The 24,332-nt window shown below is 33.7% G+C and overlaps 1 protein-coding gene across 1 annotated transcript in view; it reads right to left on the reverse strand.

The window, feature by feature from the left end:
* The window catches only part of sano (CABIT domain-containing protein serrano), a 555,155-nt gene that overhangs the window by 494,513 nt on the left and 36,310 nt on the right, over nucleotides 1-24,332 (reverse strand). The window lies entirely within an intron of this gene.

Genomic DNA, 24,332 nt, shown 5'->3' on the forward strand with positions numbered 1-24,332 from the left:
AGTTATAAAACATATAAGTACTAATATAATATAATATTATGAAAAAATGTTTCTCTCTGAAAATGTCCCATATTCATATTCCGTAAATTCATACACGCAATAACAGGCATGTCCAACTTCAAATATATTATAATTTCATATCCAGTATCAGTGATCTAGCACACTCGCCTAATTTTATTTCGTAACTCTAATAAACTTTTAATACTTTGCCAATTACTTGTGTGTTCACCGTCACAATAAACTATTCAATTTATCATTTATGGCACTACAACCTTTGGCGGGTTTTAGCCTCCTTCAAAAACTTCCTCTCTTCTGGACGATCCAGCCCCGTCACTATCCAGTTTTTTTGACCGAGCATTTTTAAATCTCCTATGGCGCTGTCCAGCCATCTCAATTTCGGCCGTCCAGGTCATCTCTTGCCATCGGGGGTTGCGTACATAGCCCGCCTCACCGACATATCCTTAAACATTTTATGCACGTGGCCGATCCAGTGCAGTCTCTGCATTTTCATATGCCACGTGATTTTTTCGCCCCATAAAGTGTGTACAGCCCCTCATTATACCTTGACCTCTTCAATTTATCATTCGTGTAAATGATAAGTTTTGATCTTCTCTTTGGGACTCATTGCACTCAACCTTATATCCTACTGTGCAAAGAGCCTACTGCACGACGGTTAGAAAATTATCAGTTTAAATCGTCGATATTGTTATCTTCTCTTTCTCTCACTTCTGCGGCAAATTATAAGTGTATAAATTTGAATCAAGTAATACGACGAGGTCACGCAAACAGAAATGGTTAATCATTGTTATCAGCCTGAATCTATCCACTGCTGGATGAAGGCTTCTCGAAGCTGATTCCACTCCCCTCGGTTACGTGCATTGCGTTGCCACGTATTTCCGCAGAATTTAATCATTTTATCGATCCAACGGCATCTAGGTCTACCTTGCGGACGTTTTGTACCTCTTGGGTACCACAAGATGATTAGATTTGTCCAACGATTGTCCAAATTGTTGATACTTTTCTTTAAATCACAATGAAATCTTAATTTTTATGGGCTTATGGTGCGATCGGTGCATTGTATATGCCTGTTGTATAGATTTCCCTTGAAACATTACCATTTTAAAAGTTAAAATAAATTCTTGAGTGCAAGCTAATTGAATTAGTGTCATTACTGACATTACTCAGCGAATGCATTCTCCTCGAATGCGTGGGATTGTAAGACGCGATCTTCTATTCCAGAGTTTGAATTCTTGACTAAATGTTATTGAAAGTCCTCCGATATGTCGCATTGCAAACGGCTCTCGCTCACTCAATGCCACGGCTATTCAGTTTCACAAAAAGAGACAGAACAATGTCACATTAATAAAGCGCAACTCACCATCATAGACAATCATAGATTATGAATTATGATATAATATTGACAGACATGGCTACTGATGAGTGCTCAACATCATATTAGAATAACAACTTATGATACAACAGAAGGATTAACATAAATAATACAATATGCTACCTGTGTTCGGATAATGACAAGGAGGATTATATTTTGCCACGGCTTATATTATATTCCATACAAGTAGGGTTGTTATATTGAAAGAAATATATCGTTATTTCATATCATTATTGTATTGGATTGAATGAAAAAAAAAAAAATTTGTAATTATCATATCGATAGAGTTTGTTTCCTACACGCATAATAAAACATTTATGCTATTGTCACTACTAGGGATTCCAATCCCGGGATTCCAAGCTATTTTTGATACCTATGAATCCCGGGATTGATAAACATAATCCCAAAACTTTCGGGATTGATTTTTTTATCAATTTTTATGGAAAATAAAATAAAAACGATAATATAACAGAAAAAATACTTTTAATAACAAATAACTACATAATAAATAAACTGAGTTTGAATGAAGTTTGATTTATACCCATGTGTAAGTTGCCGATTCATTTTATTTTTTTACATAAATTAATAAAAATTAGTTAATAAAAATGATCGGAAAAAAAATGCTTCGCAATATTAACAAAGTAATTCCACCATGATCTCATACGTTTTACGGCAGTTTCATATTTGGCTGACTAATTAGATTTATGAAGCGGAAAGGCCATAAATACACCATGGTTTACTTTACTATTTTAAATCTCGCTAACCCATTCATTAAGTCTTTACTATCAGAAACAGCAATCTCATATTAAATTCACATTATTATTTATATTACAATATTATTTACTCCATTAAACTTATGTATTTCCAAGATTGAACGTATACAATATTAACAATTTAATGTCGTAAATAGTATAAATTATACTAAATTTATTTTTGACCGATTTTATCAATGTTATTTGTAAATATAAAATTTTTATATTAACAATGGAAAAAAATGCTAATCCCGGGATTGTCAAAATGTAATCCCGAAATCCCGGGATCAGAATTTTGGCTCGGGATTGGATTCCCTAGTCACTACATCAAGATAAAAGTGTACCACATCTCAACAAGTTTTGTTCTATTCAGTTGCATAAAACCTTCGGTAAAACAATAATTACGACTGATTAAAGTGATTATTAATAATGTTAAATCAAACTATTTCATAACAAAAACGTATTTATTGCTGACATCCAAATCAGCTAACTACTAAAATATTCATTATCTTAATAATTATGTTAAGTATAAATACGGCGACTATACCCTTTTTATTATTGATTATTGAGGATGAACATCGTTATTTTTGAAATAAAATCTCCTTAACGTCATTAACCATTAACTTCATGGTAGGTATTGCGTTTTAGCAACAAACTCTGTTATTCTTTATATGTTTGTATTTAAATAAAACTTTATTTAAAAACTTGCAGTTCATACAGTGGAGAAAGTATGCTGACAGAATAGTTATAGTTTTTATTCATAGTGGTCACTGTTAAATTATAATAACATTAAACATTCAAAGCTCGAAGCTCGAAGAAAGGACGGGCAACGCAACGCACAGGACCGATAGAAGTGGAATCAACTTGGAGAGGCCTTCATCCAGCAGTGGATAGATTCAGGTTGATGATGATAATGGTGAAATGTGATCGATCAGAAAAGTAATATGAACCTACATTAACGGGTTGCCATCATGCATTTAAATTAACATAAATTCATATTTAAAGAAAGTCAAAAAAATGATTGCTGATGAATATAAATGACTTTAAATTCAACTTCTGGTTTAATTTCATTTAACTAACATACGGGGCTGGTTATTCTATACACATACAACGTGAAAGTACCTAATTACAGAATTAGAACCAAGAAAAATATTTTAAAAGGTAAAAATTAAGGTTACCGAATTTGAAACATAATAATATAGGCTCATATTTTTTAAAAACATAGTACATAACTTGACTTATAAAATGTTTTTATCAGATTGGTAAATACTACATGTTAAAATTGTTTTACGATAAAAACATGGTTTTATATATTGTGGTTTCACATTTCAAAAAAATTATATCAACCCAAAAGTTTTGCTGATTATTTTACACATTGTGACCAATACAAAACATTTACCTTTATACATCTAATCTCTAAAAATCAGAAAAATCTATTAATTATTATCAACATTGATAAAAATATTGCAATTTAGTTAGGTCGATGTCTATATTATTTAACCCATGACTACACAAATTTAATAATATTAGTTGTTTCAGGAAGAATAATTATGTAAGTACATGAGAGTCTCGTAGAACGTAGTTTAAAATATAATTTTATTTTAAATATTTAAATTCGTTTATAGGTAAACAGTCTTCTGTGGTATATATTATATGGGTGGTCAATAAAAAACTCTTTCCAAAATGAGTCCTTTTTATGTGATAATTTATTATTCATTCTTAATGTAATACAATATAATAACTGTCTGTTTTCAATGAAATAATATAAATTATATTATTCATTTAGATGTATATAGTTATCTCTGGACACACGATTCTTTTCTTCTGTAATATAATTTGAATATTTAATCAATTATTTAGAGATATATAGTCTTATTGAGACAAAACAGTCAGCATATTCCTGTAAACTTCAATGTTTCATAAAAACAATAAAGGCTCAAATAAAAACAGTTCATAAATCGTATTGGGATGGAGAACATAATATAATAAGTATAATATTAATATAGTAAAGTAACATCTATCAACATAACATAGAACTATCAATCTCAGACGACGTCACTCAAACTTATCATAGTATTATATTATTAGATTATAATATTCGGTCGATATCAAACCTTTCAATCAAGCAGTGCACAATAATAATCTTTCCATGCATAACTTCACATAGATAACTAAATTAATATGATTAGAGCGGCTCAGTGGTGCAGTGCGTAAGGCGCTGGCCTTCCATCCGGGAGCTCTGGGTTCGATTCCCGGTGAGGACACGATATGTATGTGATTTTCTCAAAGCATGGGTGTTTGTGATTGTTCAAAATTACTAACAACCACCTTGTACGAAAAAGCAGGGACATAGTATTAATAATTAAAAAAAAATCTAAATATAGTATACATCCTCAAAATGTAATACAGTGTACAAACTGCATACAATTAAACAAGAGTAGTTGGAGATCACAACTACAGATGGTAACTACAAATGATAATTCCGACGGAAAGTGATAAAGTAGTGTATTGTGTAAAATTACATATTGATACACAGATCAGATAATAAATACAATACCGATAGGCTACATTCAATACGCTATGCTTTTGAATGTGTGAGTGTCCTACGAAAATGAAGCACGCATTATGCACGTGCAATAGTGTGTGTAATATACCTACATTAAATGAGCGTAAATGCATAAAACGAGAGCAGTTTTCAGTATTCGACGTAAAACGTATTCTTGACGCGTGTGTAAGTTTAACACGAATTCTTCCTTACTCGACTCGGTTACCTGCTATCGCCTTACCCGTTATGTATTTCAGTTCCCATTGTTTCTAAGTTCCCTGTATTTATAATATATTTTAATAATAGTGTACGAATGAGATTTTCTCTGTATTATTATTATCCCATAAGTATCAGAGAAAATTGACAAGAATTTAAAATATTCTTAATTAGGTAGATGACTCATCTGTAAGTAACTCAACCTATTATTAGATAGGTAAAATAATTATTATTCTTATAATCTTTTATTATGGAATTTCCAGTCAGATTAACTTTACGTGAACAAATATAATAGTTTATTAGCAACCATCAGCATCACAATATTTTATTATATTATACTCGTAAACTTTATATTATTTTCTTGCATTGGAATTGTATAAAATTATTTTATTAAAGTTATTATGATTATTATAAAAGTATATTGGGCCCACAGTTCAAAGTGCATGTTTCCTGCAATAATAATAAAGTTATTCACTAAAGTATGTATAATATTACAGGTAATTGAAATTTTGAAAGTAAAAGTTTGCGTAAATGGTAAATAGCCATGTATAGGTAGATACCAAGACTAGAAGCTAAATTGAAATAATTGCTAAATACATATTATTATGTAACCATAGTTAAAATCATATTTACAATAGAACAAGTTCAATAAAGATCAGGGACGAAGTGTATGAAATGTTACGAATCACTATAATGAAAAATATGGTGCGTGAAAGAACCTGCGCATAGAAAATACATTGCGACTTTTATTTATATATATATTGCTACGTCACCACGGAGTTTCTGGAACTAAAACCCGCTCCCCGCATTAACTTTACCCCCTACTACATTCTCCGCGTCTATAATGCATTATATGCTCGACACCGGGTGGTGTTTTATTAATATTACAATACCTTAACCTTCGCGGAAGCATACGAAGAGTATTATTGTGAATAAAGAAGTATTGTGAGGAAGAGATACAGAAAAGAAAGCTTTTAATTTCTCCGTTTTCCTAGTATCCGTATCCGTATAATTGTACTTATAACAAAACAAGTTTGTAAGTTAATTCAACAATATTTTTTTAAAGATATTATTGTGTTCAATAATGTAGATCTTTGTTTTAATTAATTCCTAGTATCCGCTATGCTAAGTCAATACAACACAGTGTCAGCACGTGCAACGCTGTTACGTAGCAGACTTTATACAGAAGTCGCACTTATAACAGCTATTATATTGTTCGGCAAAATGAAGCCGTGTTTCTTGCGTATAACGCACAGTAGAACCTCAATTTTATCAGTATTAACTATGAAACGTGATACCATCATGTTGCTTTTCAGTACGGCTACCAAATTTAAACACGACATAGTCAACCATATCTTTTATTAAATTAACTAAAAATAATTACAACTAAATTTATATTTAACACGAAAAAAAATCGACAACGCTTGCATTCACATTAAAGTTTACCGGCGACATGTACAAAAAATACTTAATTTGCCATAGAAATCCTTACACTAATTGTGGAGATATCAGCAGGTGGAATTCTTCCTGACTCGCACTTATGGTTCGTTTTTGTTCAGGCCTTGCTGCCAACGTGAAGATCTCTTCACTTAGAATGTTCGGCAGTTTTGTATTAGCTTTAATTTGTTACTTACTACAATTTTTAATGCCTTTACGCGCTCATCTCTCCCATGGGTAACTTAACTTAAAGTAATGTAAATTCAGTCAAAGCACATTTTAGTGCATAGCGACCTTAGTCTTGGGTAATTGCTCCTGAGACATTCCGAGTCATAAAAATAAAAATTATCCTTCACACCCTAACGTAAGGTTCCGTAATACTGATTAAGACCGGGTGTGGTTTGATGGGGCCATTAACTTCAATGTTCAGGCCTTGCACGCGAATGATTTTTATTTGAATCTCACTATGTCTAAAGCGTCAATTACATTGAGCTACTTTACGAGCTGTTTGTTGGCGAATTTAATAGCGGGCGATTCAGCTACTGCGGTTATGATGATGACACACAAAACTTTCCATTCGCTGAGAAGCCACAAGCCAGTGACTATTTTGACAGAACGTAGTTCGTTTTTTTACCGGGAGGTTGCTACTGCGCTCTACTGTGCAGACGCAGTAGGCCCACACACCGGCGTGTAGCGCGTAAAGTTGACCGGCTTTCAACTTTTCTCGGTAGAGTGTTTACAATCTGCTTGTTAGCTTGATCGATGATTACACTGGGCGACTTTACAGGCAGATTGTAAATTCGCCAACAAACAGCTCGTAAAGTAGCTCAATATAATTGATGCTTAAGATTGTTGCTAAATATGATTTCTCTATTACATTTATTACTGAGACTTTTCCTATAAGTAATGTATTAAAAATTATAGCATCTACGGAAGATGAGTCAGTGTTTTAGAAAATTCGTATCATTACTATGCAATGTATATTCAAAAAGACGATTTGTCTTGGCCGAGTCTCACCGTCGAAATAACACAACGATCGATAACGACCTGCTGATCGATCCGAGCCTAATCATGGGAATCCGAATTAGTATAATAGCTATAAATATTGCGAAAAATATTCCTACAATGTTAAAGGTAAATTACTCAAGGGGGTAATGATTAGAGTGGGGGCATGGCGAGTAGAGGGGGCAGACATGATCTTCTTGAACGTAATGAGACGATTTTATCTACGGGATAAACATCAGTATAATGACTGTTATTGATTGAAAATGACAGGGTGTCTTGAAAATATACTATAAACAACTAAAATGCATGATTATTTAGGAAGATAATACCATTTATTTAATATAAAAAGACAATAATATATGATAGTATTACTATAAGTGATTGAAAGGGGTGGATAGTTAGCGTTACCGAAATTTTTCAATGTTAAATCGGGACACTTAGTCGGTTGACTTGGGAGAGAATGTATGAATAAAAAGAGCATTTCATCTCAGCCACAGTTACATATCGTATTGTGTGTGTTTATTGTTAAAATAATATATAATATCTGGATTGTGCAACTTCTTTGAAGTTATTCTACCACGTGACTATACTGTTCAGGTATTAACGTAGTTGTTTTGCAGAAAATCAGACAAACAGTAGGTAATCATAAACAATAGACAGTTGAATAAATTTAATGGTCTTTAAAAGTCCGAACAAAAGTACGAATGCTGACTAAATCCGGCCGGATAGCAATCCTTTAAATAAGTATTATTAATAAATAATAAAACAAAATACTGCCTCAGTTTCCTTCAATATAAAATTGAATTTACTTATATTGCCTACTGTCAATTCTTTATATTACTTATCTCTATCAACGTTAAATAATATGATTTTCTTTTTATTAGTTTTAATGACTTTTAGGTTATTTTATTTAGGTATTCGCTTTTTTAATTAAGTACCTACTTATTAATATAATAAACTATCTTCTTAATTCAGTGAATAATTCGTAAGATTTGAAAATGTAACCTTCTTTATTGAACATACACAATTTCAAATCACCTCAAGAAACATACCCACTAGAAAAAAACTTAAAAAATATATTTCCGGACGAGACTTGAACTTTGCATATATCGGATTCCGGCCACTGTGCCTTACTAATTGAGTCTACCACATATATGAGTATTTATTAATGGTACCTTGATTCAAATAACAAAAACCGAAATACCATTATTAATGAAATTTTTGAAACGCTGCTGTTAAATTAATACTATTAAATTATGTCGTAATTATGTAGGACGCAGGTGGCTCAGTTGGCCGAAATTTGATGAATGTGGGTTCGAGTCCCGTTCGGGGTCGTATTTTTTCTAATATCTATGTTTGTTAACTATTTCTTTTATTCAAAGAATAATTCACAAGATTTAAGAAAGTACCATTCTAATTAAACATACATAATTCTGAAAATACTCATTAAAGTAAGACACCCGGCAGGAATCGAACCTACGTCTCTTGGGTTTCGCCCCCTCAGGGCTATGGTCTATTGGCTATATAGTCGGTGTTTTGTAAAAAGGGCGAATTAACCATTTTGGCGAAATCGAGATTTTAATGAAAATACAATATGTACCCCACTAGCTTTGTTGTGTAAAAACGGTGAATTTTTATCTCCACAGGAAAGTACTTAAAAACGATAATCGACTAAAATTAAATTAATTAAAATTACGAAATAAAAAGCAAATGTGACATATTAGGCCTTTTAAAATATCCTCCTGTAAAGTAGCATTTTGGTTGATTCGCCCTTTTTACAAAACACCGACGATATTTTCTCATGAGTGTTTTCAGAATTATATATGCTCTGTTTTTGTGTTGGTGAGGTGTTTTCAAAGTGTGTACTTAATAATATGTTTGAAAAAAGAAAATCTCTCTATCTCTAATCTATCTCAAAATGACTAAATATCGAGATTACTGACTTTGAAACTAATAAAAATATTTAGTTTTAAAAACAAAATAATTACAATTAAATTAACAAAATGATTTGATTATTACTCTCCCAGACAATTTACGTTTATAAATAGGTAATATCTTTTGAAAAAAAAATGTTAAACCGTCATCCTATAGTTATGGATATTTAAACTTAAGTAACTACTCTAAGTGTTTACAGTAGAATTTTCTGTTGTAAATATTGTTATTATATTTGCAAAATCTCACAAAAGCTGGGGTCAGTAAAGTAATATTACGTCTAGTAACCCACAGTGCATGTACCATTATACGATTCTATAGTACTTATATCCAAGAGCTAACTTACAGTGACCCCAAAGCCTGAAGGGTCACTTACTATTACGGTATTAGTTGACCTTAGAACTATGAATGCATTCCAGGTCTTTTTTATTGTATAGTGAATGTGAAGTGATATGAGGACTTGTTTTGCCGGGCTTATAACATAACATCTTGTAAGTGAATAGGCGTATGTACTTTGAGCCAAGAATCTTATACTTAATAACACTGATAGAATGTACGGCGTGTTGTTAAAATATTTTCAATATTCACGTTCCTGAACTTGGCTGATTTTATAGGTTGTGAGTTCACTGGCGAATAATGACTGTTTAGTAGGGTACTTACAAAGAAAATAATATCAAAAATGTGAACTTATATTAAAATATTGAACATTAAGTTATTTTAATTTATTAAAAATTGATAAACAACCTTTTTAACCATGTGGGTTTATATTATTTTTATTAGTGGAGCAATTCAGTGGAGCTGCACTCGTATCGATTTGATCTTTCCTTAAATGACAATTTGGGGAATACTGTACTTTTGTACCCTTAGAGGCAAAGTATTAAATAGATACATTCGATTGAAAACGTCACCCGGTCATTAGAAGGGATTTTGGATGAGCACCTTCACAGCCACATCTCAAAAGCTTCAAGTCGTCTTGACATATCTTGGCGATATATTGAGAGAACCATACGCAGTCTCAGACCTAGGTTAAGGTTTCCATTGCTAAGATGAGTCTCATTTTGAGAAAGGCATTCCTTGTGATCTCAATTCTAGCTTTTATTTTCTGAAACTGATCACATTTCGTATATTCCTAAATATTTAAAGTAGATATATAGAGATATAGAATTACAAATTAAATATCTATTTTTCGTAGTGTCAAATTATAGCAAACTCGGTAAGGAGCTGACCTCAATAATAAATTCTGCATATCCGTCATCCATTGACGCAAACGCCAGATAATAGCTGATTCGATTATTTCAATAAAAAGAAAATTATTTTGATTGTATAAATAGCGAATAATAATTCATCGAAATGTCACTCGAATATAAGTTTCCGGTCTATTACTATCTCAATCTCCGTATCGTCCCGCACAACATCTCATTGTACCGAGATTCGGACCTTGGAACATTACCATAAGTATTGTAAATTACTATTGTACCGACCGTTACGCCGCAAATAATACTCGCTCCTGCATCCATCTTCGACTTCTCCATCATCATCCTCAACACCATGACCTATGACACGTCGACGACTCCCATAGTGGTAACTCAAATCGAACCCCATAGATACACCTGGTAGAAGAGACTGCAATTTTGTTTTTGCATAACGTTTGTGTGCTCTGTAGTTTATAATGTATAATTGATAAATTCACAATTTTAACACGTGTAATTGTTTGAGATAAAAAGAACTTCGTCAAAATGTAAGGTGATATTATTTTCTTGATGGCATTCTCTAAATTTCAGGTAGATTTTGCTTTCCGAATATAAAGCAACTAGTAACAGGCATTCTGGTACTGGTAATAGTTAGCGACCCTACGATCACGTGCTCAGTAAAAAAGAAGAATCATTTCATTCTTTTTTAACAAAATTATAAATAACAAAAGAACATTTCTTTAACAGAGATAATAATATATGACAATACCTATTTACTTATCGAAAGGTATGGCCGTTCCTCGTATCTTAATAAATACATTTTAAAACCCTTGTTAAGATAATAGGAAGAACGGTAAAGTTCGAACGATAATACGTACGTAATCAATGCCATCACATTATGGGAGGTAAATTTTAATACTGACATTACGTTGCATGACATGACAAAACGTGTTTTCTGCAACTTTATTCATAGCTCGATAATAATTTGCCCTTTGAATATCAGTAGGTTTATTGATTGGCCTGGCATTTACAGCATACAACTTCATCATATACTGGGCTGCATACATTTTAGTATCAAATCGAATCAAATCCAATAAAATGATGATTTTTCAAAACGTGTAAACTCTAAAGTGTAGCGAGTAAATGGGTCGGAATGCTGGACCATATCTTTAAAATATGAGAGAAAGATGACTCGTATGAAGGAATGTACAACTACGAACAAACCTCGTTTTAAAATACCCCTCTGACCTCTGATATATTATATTAAACGTTTAAGGGATATTTTCCAATATTATGTTTCTTTATGATATGTAACCATTCCAAATTCAAAACGAATTATTCTTATATCCACTCATTGTATACAAGGTTTAAAAAAAGAATCAAATGAATGTCGTTTCAAATGTCACCTGCATACTATTCACTCATTTTATACAACATTAAAAAAACAAACGAACGTCCCATCTACTGTCACTTACATACAATGTACGTTTATAATTATGACAATTTATTCTTTATGCCAGAAAGTGTCATTTTTAAAGTATATTTTTATTCTTTTAACTATTTTTATATTCAACGAATAATTCACAAGATTAAACAATGTTACATTCCAATTATTAAACATATAAATTTTTTTCAAAAAAGATTTTTTCTATTGGTTAAATAATTATATTCTCAGAAGTATTTTCAAAATTATGTATGTTCAATATTTTTATTCATTGATGTTATGAATATTTGAAAACCTATCGAAACAACTTGGGTGCTCTGGCAATTTTTTAAATTCATTTTCCCTGCGACAATCAGCTTTTCGATCTAAAAAATGACAACTAACACAACAAAATTACGCCTGTGGGTCTATTCTATACTTATCGACCGCTGAAGTGATAAATTTTATCAAATTTAGGGTAGGTTTGTATCAAAGTAACAATTACAATAAGTTGGATGTAATTGTTGCAATAAGTGCTATATTTTAAAAGCACCTCTCTTGCTGCTGAAGATTACAGAATTGTTTACAAATGAGTACCCCAAGGAGGGATGCCCGCTCCTATATGCAATATAATATGTATCTAGGATCACAGAGAATATACCGAAATGCGTAGAAATTTCGTAATTTGCAGATGATAGAGGAAGGGTGCCTATTACGAGATATGTGCCTAATATGAGATATAGCAATAACTCAGCAACCGGACGATAATAAAATATGATGCAGGAGTAATAGCTCCAAACGACTATCAGTGCGCAGCGTGCAACGCCTGTCTTTGGTGGTGTATGTGTGTTTTCGTCGATCACTCGTCCAAGAAATTTTGTTGCGTACTACTTTTGATGATCGTAGAACATCTCTAAGGTATCGTACAATGTTTATTTCTTAATTAAACACGTAGTTTGGTAGTTAACTTTATATTTAAGTATCTTCTGTACCATTATCGACTCTAGAAGAAGAATAGTTAATTTTATTGTGTCAAATTTTAAATGAGCCTAAAATGAGATACTTGGGTGTGCCCAATATGAGATATCTCATATTAAGTACACATTTTCGTCGCATAGCCTCTCCTACTCAATTTCTATCTCTACCTCCACGTGGTGAACCCTGGAAACCTGAGCAACTACACCTAAGATCAGGTAGTCAACCCTGGTGGAAGGTGTAGTCAGGGCTAACGGAGAAGGAAGAAATGGCCCTCCGAAAAGGGGGTTGGGCGTGGGGCTAACAACCTTATCCCGTAAAAAACACATTGTTACGAAACCACACCAACAAAAGGCCAAAGATTCGCTGGTTGGATGGAGCTGCCAGTGACTGCCGTATTCTGGGGGTACCAAATTGGAAAGCGGCCACACTGGATAGGGACAGGTGGAGGGAGCTGTTGGAGGAGGCCAGGACCCACACCGGGTTGTCGCGCCCCTGATGATGATGATGAAGTACACATTTTACTTTGAAACCATATGAACGTTTATAATTTGTGTGTGTGTTTTATATTATATTGTCCATATATACCTCCGTCAAAAAGGAAAAGCTGGGACCCCGAGTCTATGTTTCAAGCTATGAACGCTGTTCGCAAGAAAGAAATGGGATATCTGAAAGCTGCCAAACAGTTCGGAGTACCAAAAGGCACACTGGAGCGTTATGTTAAAGATGATCGAGACCCAGTAAGCAAACGAAAAGAAAATACAAAAAGAAAAGACGGCTGAGTAAAAAAAGAAAACTAGAATGGAAAAAGCGATGGGAAAGAAAAATAAGAAAGAAATTAAAAGGAAGAAGGAGGAATCTGAGTCATCGTCAAACGAAGGTGGAGAAGAGATGATATTTAACGATGATAGTGCTGATGACGACAATGAATAAAATGATGCCATGTGTATTTGTTTACTGTAGTGGGAATTTTACGGAAGATACAAGAGTATAAAAATGGGCGCAGGTGTTTCAAATGGAGTCATGAAGATTGTGGTAATTTAACAGCAGGATATCTTTTTATTTGTGTTTTCCATAAATTGACTATGCTAGCTTTGTGTACTTTCTTACTCAAAAAGATCTGATTAACAAAATAGAAGGAATACAATATACAGCTGTGAGAGCTGCACTAGGATATCGCATGAGTACGCCAAAAAATATTTTTCTAGCGGAATCGAAGCTCACCCTGATTCTAGAGCGTACAAAATTTCTGTATAATTGCTACTTGAGTAAAACGCTATCAAATAGTGGTTCACAAACGAATGATAAAATTCGCAATATTTATAATATATTTAAAAAGAAAAAGCACAAAATAAAAAGGGTCTTACGCAGTTGTATCGAAAATACAATTGATATTAGCGAGCTGATAAATATTCAAAACAACTATACACACTACTGCCATGAATACAAAACAATATTTACTTCGATTGACATCAATACCGAGATAGGTCAAAGTCTTACAAGTTCCAATAATCCAAATTTAGAGATAAACAATATTATTTCACTGTGTGGTCTGTGCGCAATTTATACAGATGCCAGTAAAGTTCATGATTCCCTTTCAGTTGGACTGCATGCATTTGTCCGGAATTGGATATTCAAATAAAAAGAAGCATTAGTCAAAATGCATCTGTATTTACTGCGGAATGATCGCTTTGAACGATGCACTTGACATAGCGCTCAAACACGTCAACAAAAATATAATCATTTTCACGGACTCACTCAGTGCTCTCCAATGTCTAGTTTTTTCAAAATTTGGAGAAAAAACCAATTTATATATATTTGAGATTAAAAAAAGGTTTAAAAAATTTATGCAAACTACTTCGAATAACAGCACAATTACATTCTACTGGATTCATTCACACATTGGAATTCTGGGGAACAAGAACGCCGATAGCCTATCAAAAACATCAACTCTTGAGAGGAGCATAGATAAACTCCCCATACTGTACACAGACTTTTTTAAAACATTCAAGAGAATAGCCAAAATTGAAACAGATAATATATTAAAAAAAACAAGGTCTAACAAAAGGGAAAAAGTACTTTCAAAGTTATTACAGTTCTGAAACCAAACTATTGTATACCAATAAAATGTTAAATAGGGAAACAATTGTCACAATTAATCGCTGTAGAGCGGACGATTATAATCTTGCCTCATCCCTGGCTCCCTTGGGTATAATAAGTGACCCTAGGTGCCAGTGCGGAAGTGAGATTGAAGATGTTCATCACGTTGTTTGGCAATGTCCTCTGTATGATACCCAGAGACAGCGGCTTCTTGGAGATCTAAGTAAACAAAAGTTCCAATTGCCACTGGATCCAAGTGTTTCTGAGTGAGTGTGGCCTACAAGTGTAAATTGTTTTTGTTTTTTTTCTCTCCTGTAAATTTGTATTGTAATAATTGTATGAGTAATTATTGTAATAGTATGTATTAACGGTGCATGTTTAAACGTAAAGCTAAATAAGACTCAATTGAGACTCGTAGCTTAATAATAATAAAAAAATAATGGAATATTCAAAAAAAGAGCTACCGTTCATTTGTTCTTTTCGTCAAAAATTTTACTTTCGATTCTGTTTATAGAACCATACAGAACCAACCATTGTTATGTTTTGTATGTATTTTTATATTTTAGTTTTTTACTAATAACCAGTAACATTAAAAGTGATACGAGTGGTTTCAATATTTATATCACAGGTACATACATTAATTTATCAATTAATATTAAACATCTGACAGTTTTAGCGCCTTGAAAATGTCTAGATAATTTTGCTTCAAATTCTATTTTGTAATATTTATGGTATGTATTAAATATTTAGTACAGGCATCGTCAATACCCTATAATATACAGCAATTTATATGTATCCCCCCCCCCCCAATTTAGATGCAATATAAATTTTAATAATATATGTCCAATATAAAAACCCATTCGACAAGAAGTTTTTAATAAGATAGAAATATATAATTTTGAAGCAGAATATGTACTTTACAACCCGTCGCGACGGTCAGGTCATAAAACCCAAGTAAAATAAATTACACAGATTTTCTTTAAATAATATGTTATATTTATACTACAATTACATATACTAGGTAAGTAATTACATAGACTAGGAAGGGAATTGATGCCTTTGAGATGTGGTATTGGCGCCGAATGCTTCGCATTTTTCGGACGGAGCACAGGACGAACCAGTCAATCATCCAGAGACTGAAGATAAAGGAACGGCTCTCGACGATATGTCTGATAAGAATTCTACAGTTTTTTGGACATATTGTCTGGCGCGGACCGGACAACCTGGATAGACTGGTAGTTTTGGGTAGCCTCCAGGGAAGGCGAAGCAGAGGAAGAGCGTCTACGCGATGGAGCGACCAAGTGAAAGAGCTGACTGGGGGGCACCATCCAGTCTGCCCTGAGAGAAGCAGAAGACCGATAAGGATGGAAAGTCTTGGTCGCTCAAAGGATGGCGAAATTTAAATGTGGCCATGATCCTCAGCCATGAGTGCACGACCAAGAAGAGAGACTTAGACTAGGTACGTAGTTAAATATGCGATTGGTAATTCAAAATTCGGTCAATGAGGCAATGAAAAAAGACACTTCAATTGTTTTAGGAATGTTTTTAGACTTTTAAAATATTTCTTTACCCCTGAAGAGATTTTTACAGACGAATGATATAAGTTAGGCAAAAACATTATACCTTGGCTTTTTATCCCTATGTATCCTATTTATTTTATAAATGGCAAAGTTCACGTCGTTTAAGACAAGCACTATCAAAAAAAAGAGGAAAGGGTTTATCGAAGGTATTTTTCAATGCTGATTTTAATTTTATTAAGACAAATAGAGTTTCTAAAATAAAACCATACTGTTTCATATTTTTAATCGATTTTATTGTTTTCAAATTAATAGGTTGCCGTGACGGGAGCAGAAAGGATGCTAAATTAAGGCAACGTCATGTTCCAGTACCATCGCACACATATGCAATGGAGACCAAGCCAATGGACAATCAAGGAAGTAGCAGTTCTGAATTTTTTTCGGAAAACACACCTATGGATACCACGCCGCTCCACGAAGAATATACGACGACAGAAAATGCTCTTCTTCCGACGCCCACGCCTTCTTATGTGAATGGTTTTAATAAAATTATTGAAAATACATACACAAAGTTTAAGAATATTGGATTCTCTATTATAGAAAAAAACATGATTTTGAAAAATTTCAGAAACAGAAAGAAATAAGTTATACCGAGTTCTTGAGCTTTCATTATTCATAAACACAATAACGTCACTAATAAAAATTTGGTGCGCGCCTGACATCTGCAACGATTAATTTAGTAATGTCATTTACCTTACTTGATAACGAATTGAATGAAAATGGTGATAATGTAATTTAACATAAAATACAAACAAGAAGATGAAGAATGAAGAAATACAAATAATGCAAAAATATACGAAGTAACATCATATAATATAATGCATACAATTAACATAGTAATTTAAAAAAGAAAACCACAAACTTCTGAACAAAAAACATATTAGCAAAAAAAGAGATCAATCAGCATAATATAGAGAATACAATTTATGCAACACGTGTGAAAAAATCTGGGTAGACGATTTTTGCAAAGGAGCGATTCGTCACAAAATTAATGAATTTTAGCCGTGCCGAACAGTACCGAATTTTACACTGTATGCAAAGTTATTCCTACATTAAAAAACCTACAGGTAGCCTTGAAAGAAAGTGATATATTGGATTGCAGTAGAGAATACTTGAGGACCCTTCTCGCCAAACTCGGCTTTGCCTCATACCTCGTACCTATGCGTACCTCACCATATTGGCTATTTTTATTAATCAGGTAAAACACAATAAAATATTTTAATAAATAGGGATACAGTATACAGCAGGTAAGAAAAAGTTCTCAACAATTATTATTTAAAATGATAGATCAGTTTTAAAGGATTTTTTGATATTTTTATATACGTACCCGCATTTCTTATAATATATTATATTTTGATTCAGGACGCTGAAGGCCACAATCATTAGATGATAATATGAATGGGTGTATATTATTTAAATGACTATGCCAAATCTTATCACAATTCATAAAGCCGTATTCACATCAAGGACACAGGAAAAGATGGCAAATGCAAACATTTGAGCAAATGATACAATTTTGAGCTTGGTGCAATCAGTGGAGGGTGCTCGCGCAAAATTTCGTAAAGTGGTGCGGTGAATCATCGAAAATACAACGTAATCAAATACGGCAGAGTACGCTGGTTTTGACGAAGCGCTGCGCCCGCCTGCCCCATAGTTCAAAGCACATAGGTGGAGGCGCACGCGTTGTTTGGCTTCTCAGCGGGACGAATTAACGAAAATACTATATATTCAAATATGTCAAAGCGGCGACAAGGGGCGCGCGCTTTTTTAGTTATCCGTTTCTGGACGCGTTGTCGATAGACGGGCGCCTTGGCATTCTTTTAATAACAATAAAGTTATTGTTTAGTTGCTGGGTATGCGATATATTTCTAGTAGAATTATGTTATCGTGAATATGAATTACAAGCCGCCGAGAAATAAAATAATATTTTTATTGCTTTGTTATGAGAGGCGCTGGTATTAATAATTATTTTGTGCTTCTCGCGCTCCTTATTACATAGGTGAAGGGTAATGCGCGGGTGGAAGGAGTGTCATTTCGGTTGTATTCACGCTTCACGGGCCTACTACCTAGTGAGCGCCCCGATCCGCCGCGTTTGGTAGGCTTTGTCCTTTAGAGGTAATACAATACTTATAAGTATTGTTTGATGAAAACTAACATTTTCACGTTACGATTTATCGAAATAAGTCATACGAATCAACCACAGAACAGATTAATAAATATAGTTCAGATAATATGTTGTACCCCAATACACTACATTTTGAAGCAGGGTTTTGAATGTGTGAGTGTCTTACGAAAATAAAACACACATTATAGATGTGCAATAGTGTGTGTTGCAACCTTCAAATACACCAATATTTAATCAGCGTCAGTGCATAATCCGAGAGCAGTTGTCAGAACGAAGGAAAAGCTTATTCTTGACACGTGTTTAAGTTTATCTCATATTCTTCTACACTCAAGATCAGTTGTCTGTTACTTAACACCCGTTCAGTATTTCAGTTCACATTAATTCTGTGTTACTTGCAATCAAAATATTCAGTGACGTCCCTAGAAAAAGTGCCGCCCAAAATCAGACGTGTCATCCGTGAATGTGTTTTGAATTAAAATTGTCTGAACATCCGATAAATACCTACTTACTTACCTATTTTATTATTTTCTTTGACTGTCTATAAACAGACAAATAAACAAAAAATAATGATTGAATTGACTTACACTCTCTTCTTGGTCGTTGATGGCTGATATTATTTCAAATAATAAAGAAGACATTTATTTTGAATCCAATATAATCCTTTACATGTATACAAATTGTTTTTTAAAAAAAGAATTAACCTAGATGAAGCTTTGTTTTCCTATTATCACAATACCAGTGGACTATATAATAGAAGGCTGCCACACCCGGCTAGACTATTTTCTGAGGTGGTTTCTTATCCTCCAACGTTGGAAAGCAACGAATACAATAACATGCCGATTTTAACGGATGGGAGAAAAATTGATGGCGGTACTGGTGCAAGGTTTGTGGCATACATTAATGGCGGTGAGATAGCGGCTCGTAAGTACCGCTTTGGCAGCTATTGTACGATAATGCAGGCCAAACTCTATGCCATCCAACGCGCTCTGGAGTGGGCAGGCTCAGATCCAATCCAACGAAAGCTCACCAAAAACCATAGTATTTGTATTTATTCGGACTCCAAAAGCTCAATCCAGGCAATTGGAGATCCCTTGTCTACTAATCCGATTGTCTTTTCTATTCAGAGCGAGTCCGCAATACTGAGACGGCGCCACCCCAAGGCGCACTTCAAGTGGATAAGGGGACACACCGGGGTAGAATGAAATGAAAGAGCCGACAAATTGGCTCGACATGGTGCCTCTGAACCCAAGACCGCGATAGCTTATGACAAATTTCCTCTGAGCTACGCGAAAATTACAATATCAGATATGGTGAAAAACGAATGGAACTCACGATACCTAAACTCTTCGACAGGGGAGTTGACCCGAATGTTTTTACCTTCAATTTTAGCAACACGAGACGTCAGGGTGCATAAGGGGCTGTGTTTTGAGATGACTCAGATTCTCACAGGTCACGGAGTCATGTGAGCATACCTGCACCGGTTTAAAATAACATCTGATGGAAAGTGTCTATGCGACGATGGAAGCGACCAGGACGTCCTACATTTACTCCTAGATTATCAAATCTTTAGAAAGGAGCGGCACAACCTGAACTTTTTATTACAGATGGCAGATGCGGATATTCAGGACCTTCCAGGGACCATGGCAAACGAGGTTGGAAGAGATGCACTTTTTAATTTCTGTATTGATGTAATAAAAATAATAAAAATAATAAATGGTGACATGTAATGATGATTCATGCCTTTCAGATCCAGTGACTGCAGTCATATAAGATAGGATAAGTATATGCTCAGAATATCAGTCCTATGAGATGTATTTTCTTTTACCACGGGAAAAACTCGGCTACAAATCGCAGTCCTCAGTTCCCAACGAATACGACAAAATATTCATCAGAACAACACCGCCTTGTGCTACAAAGAATTTTGCAAGGCGGTTTCATAAGCCCTGGCCGAATTCAAATTAGCAATACCCGATACGGGTAGAAGAATAGTTTTCAATAAGGCATATTCCCTCAGCCGGCACAATTTTCATTTGACTAACATGAAGTAGAGTAGTTTGCGTGCCAAAGTCCTTAAAAGAAACCTCGATAGTAAACGCGAGGTATCCATAAAGGCATCTAGAAAGAAAAATAGTTCGATTAGTAGTCGATCAAACAGTTAACTGCTAAATCAACAATTCTAATATCGGTCATTCAAAGAGAACTTTATACCTAATTAAAATCCAACACAATCCTTTAAGTGAATCCCGCTTTTTGCAAAAATGGTAAAGCTAGATTAAGCTTTGTCTAATGATGATCACGACGCCACGGTTACCGGTCGATCAAACAGACAACTGCTATATCAGCGATTCTGTTTTGGCGCTGCAAAGGTTAACATTAATTGGATCGTGCCAGTGTGTGGGTGGCTTAAGGATTGAAGTGCCGTTTATTTCTTCGCTACAAACTCGGCATGATTGACTAGTTGTTTGATAAACAGTATATTTTTTTAGTATATCATTACGATAATACTATACTACTTAATAAATTTATTGATAATGGCTTTAATTGATTTTGATCTAGGGGAGGCGGAAATTTATATGAATGTGTAGGAAGTAGGGTAATGTTTTTTGAAAAATTAAATATTAAATATGGCCTACCCACGATGGCGGCGCGGCTTAAGCGTCAGCCTATAGCGTCGTGAGACCCAGGTTCGAATCCTGGGTCTGACAAGTACATTTATTGTTTTTCAATTTGTGTACGAGTCAGAGTATGAACCTAATGCGTTGAGCAAGTGGCTGACATCAATTTATCGTAAAAACATAATCTGTTAATACAAAATCTTCACTCTGTGGAGGCCTATATATGATGTTATTAGGATCGGACAGGGTCGAAAGAAATATATTACATAGTTGCGGATTCTGATTGTAGTGCTAAGTATCTTGCAATACGGTAAATGATCTGCTGTAAATAATAATAAATATTTTATATGTAATTAAAAAATAATGACAGTCACGAAACACAAAAATCTGCATATATAAAATATTATTGAGATCAGTGTTGCGCTATGATTTTAATTCGAGAATTGTTAAAAAGTCGAGAAATCGCAAGCTCTAGTCGTCTCAGTGACTTCGATTTAAGTTATATAACGAGTAAACTACCACTAAGATAACATAACAATGGTTATGAAGTAAAAAATAAACTTTTTAGGATTACATAATATATATAATAAATACCACATTACACTTGCTCCCATAGGAAGTAATTCCGGGCAGCTGGTTTATTTATTGATTTAGTATTGCATTTTGACATACCTCCTTAATTAGATATTGCAATAGTTTTAAAAATAATAATAATTATTGATCTGAGTCTCACGATTTAATAAAATGCAAATAATCCACGATGATTATTATTGCGTCAACATAGATGATTCAATTCTCGTTTGTTTACAAACAAAAATAAAAAATAAATAATAGGAATGATTATTATAAATATTAATTTAAAATCGTGGGTCAATTCCAAAAAGAGACCAAACGAGACACGAATAGCAACAGTAAACTTTATAATTTACATAATCGATATTGCACGCAGGGGAGATAAAAATGTTATTTTAATTATATTTTATTTAATTATTGACGACAAAAATAACAATCATTAAAACTGTAAAAAACACGGACTATTTTATAAATGTTTCCAATCAAAAATAAGATTGGCCTGTCGCATAAAAAAAGAAGTTGTCAACCTAACAAAAAAATCATGGTACCTTATGAAGGCTCATAACAACCATGTACTGAGCTTCGAGAATATGTTTGCGATGGATACTGAGTGTACAATGGGATGGTATGCCTTTAGGAATAATGAGGAGATAAGAGAGTAAACCAAGCAGCCTCTCGTCACGCTTAAGGCTATACCTCAGTTGAGGCACGGTCTAAAAAGATCGTGGCTAGGCGATGCGCGGATTGCGGGTCGCGGGTGCAAATGACGCATGCCTAACGAAATATAATTTGTCATATAAATCCAACATGCGTCCATTTAATTTTCTGTTTATATATCCACGGCTGTGCATATATGACGGGTGGTGGTGGGCACTTTAACGTATGTAAAATAATAATATATTAATTGACATGTTTTCTTTTTCAAGTAAATGGGTAACGTTTTTAGTCATCTATACACGATTTAATATTGTTTAAATTGATGATTTAAATAGTATCTACAACAAAAATAAAAACCCATTTAAACTAACCGCCCCGCACCACATGTTATTAATCGAGTGTATCACGAGGTCCTTCGTTTGGTGTGAAGCATCAGCAGTTTTTTTTATGCCTGGTAATTTCTCAGGAGCAGATATCCAAGTCTGAGGTCACCACGCACACATGTTCAAACACGCGCGTTAACATCATTTTACTCCCTACTTCAATTATAGTTTGTCAATTTATGGCTACGGCCGTATATTGTAGCTTAACCACTGGGGATTGCCAAAAGAAATGGCGTATTTCAAAAAAACACTACCTTATTCTTAGGTCAATAATTATTATAAAGCAATCATTATTCGTAGGATGTTTATCACACTTGAATGGTCAAAGACATAGCTTATAATCAGTATATTTATAATTATCTTCAAATGTGTTAATCTTGCCCATTTTTTGAATAATAAAATACCTAATTCTTGTCAAATTTGGGATCACAGAGATTATCAATATAATTTTTTATCGTAAACATTTCACTATAATAATGTCAACATAAATTATACTGATGGTTTTATAAATGTGTTTAAAAATTAATAAATGTAAAAAATCTTAACATCACTGCACATTTATATACTGAAATATGACTATATTCTAAAATATTAGAGCGAGAGGTTTAAAAGAATACTATTTTATGTAATAAAAATACTTTATGCAGTCATTAAATGTTTAAAATAACTCTAAAGGATAATAAGGCTTCAAAATTATATAAATAGATTATTTACAACGTTTAAGGAGTGTCCAGGATCATGGTTTGAAAATACAATAAAAACTCAATTTTGACCTACGACGAGCACGTGGGCCGTTAAGTTAGTAAAAAAGGGCCATGGAAGATAAAGGCAGGGAAAACTAACGTAAAATAAAATGAATTTAATTATAAATATAATACAAAAACAAAACTAAACAATACGGAAACACAAAAACTGTGTGAAGAGATCTTCACGTCCACAATAAGATGCCGCAATTTTTTCAAAGCTATAATTTATAGTTTGTGGCAAACAGATAGGATGACCTGATAACAGCTGGTTGGACCGACTTGACCATCTCTTCCCTCTGACGTAAAACTACTGGCGAACGAAAGGGATTCTCGGAGGCACCGTGTGGTGTCCATATGCTCCAGCTTAGGAGCAGACATGACTGAAGAAGAAAAAGAAGATACATATATTTTTGTAAACGTAATAATTTAAATACATTTTTCAGAGCTCAACTCTAAGATTAACATCATCTGGTATTAATAAATTATGCTATAATCGGGCGATCTAATGTCAACCGGTCGCTTCTTTCTCATGGATTGGGCACACCAGTAACCACCACCGACACAAGGTGAAGGCTACATAAATAATTATTAACGATTTCCTCCACAGATTAGTTCAACATTTCACACGTATTTCGAGACTTATTTAACTAATACTTTCCAGATAAAACTCGCAGTTTTGCCAAATGACTAA

Source organism: Rhyacophila brunnea, unplaced genomic scaffold (assembly GCF_057557595.1).
Source record: "Rhyacophila brunnea isolate RB1 unplaced genomic scaffold, BYU_Rbru_1.0 scaffold_15, whole genome shotgun sequence".
Lineage (NCBI taxonomy): Eukaryota > Metazoa > Arthropoda > Insecta > Trichoptera > Rhyacophilidae > Rhyacophila > Rhyacophila brunnea.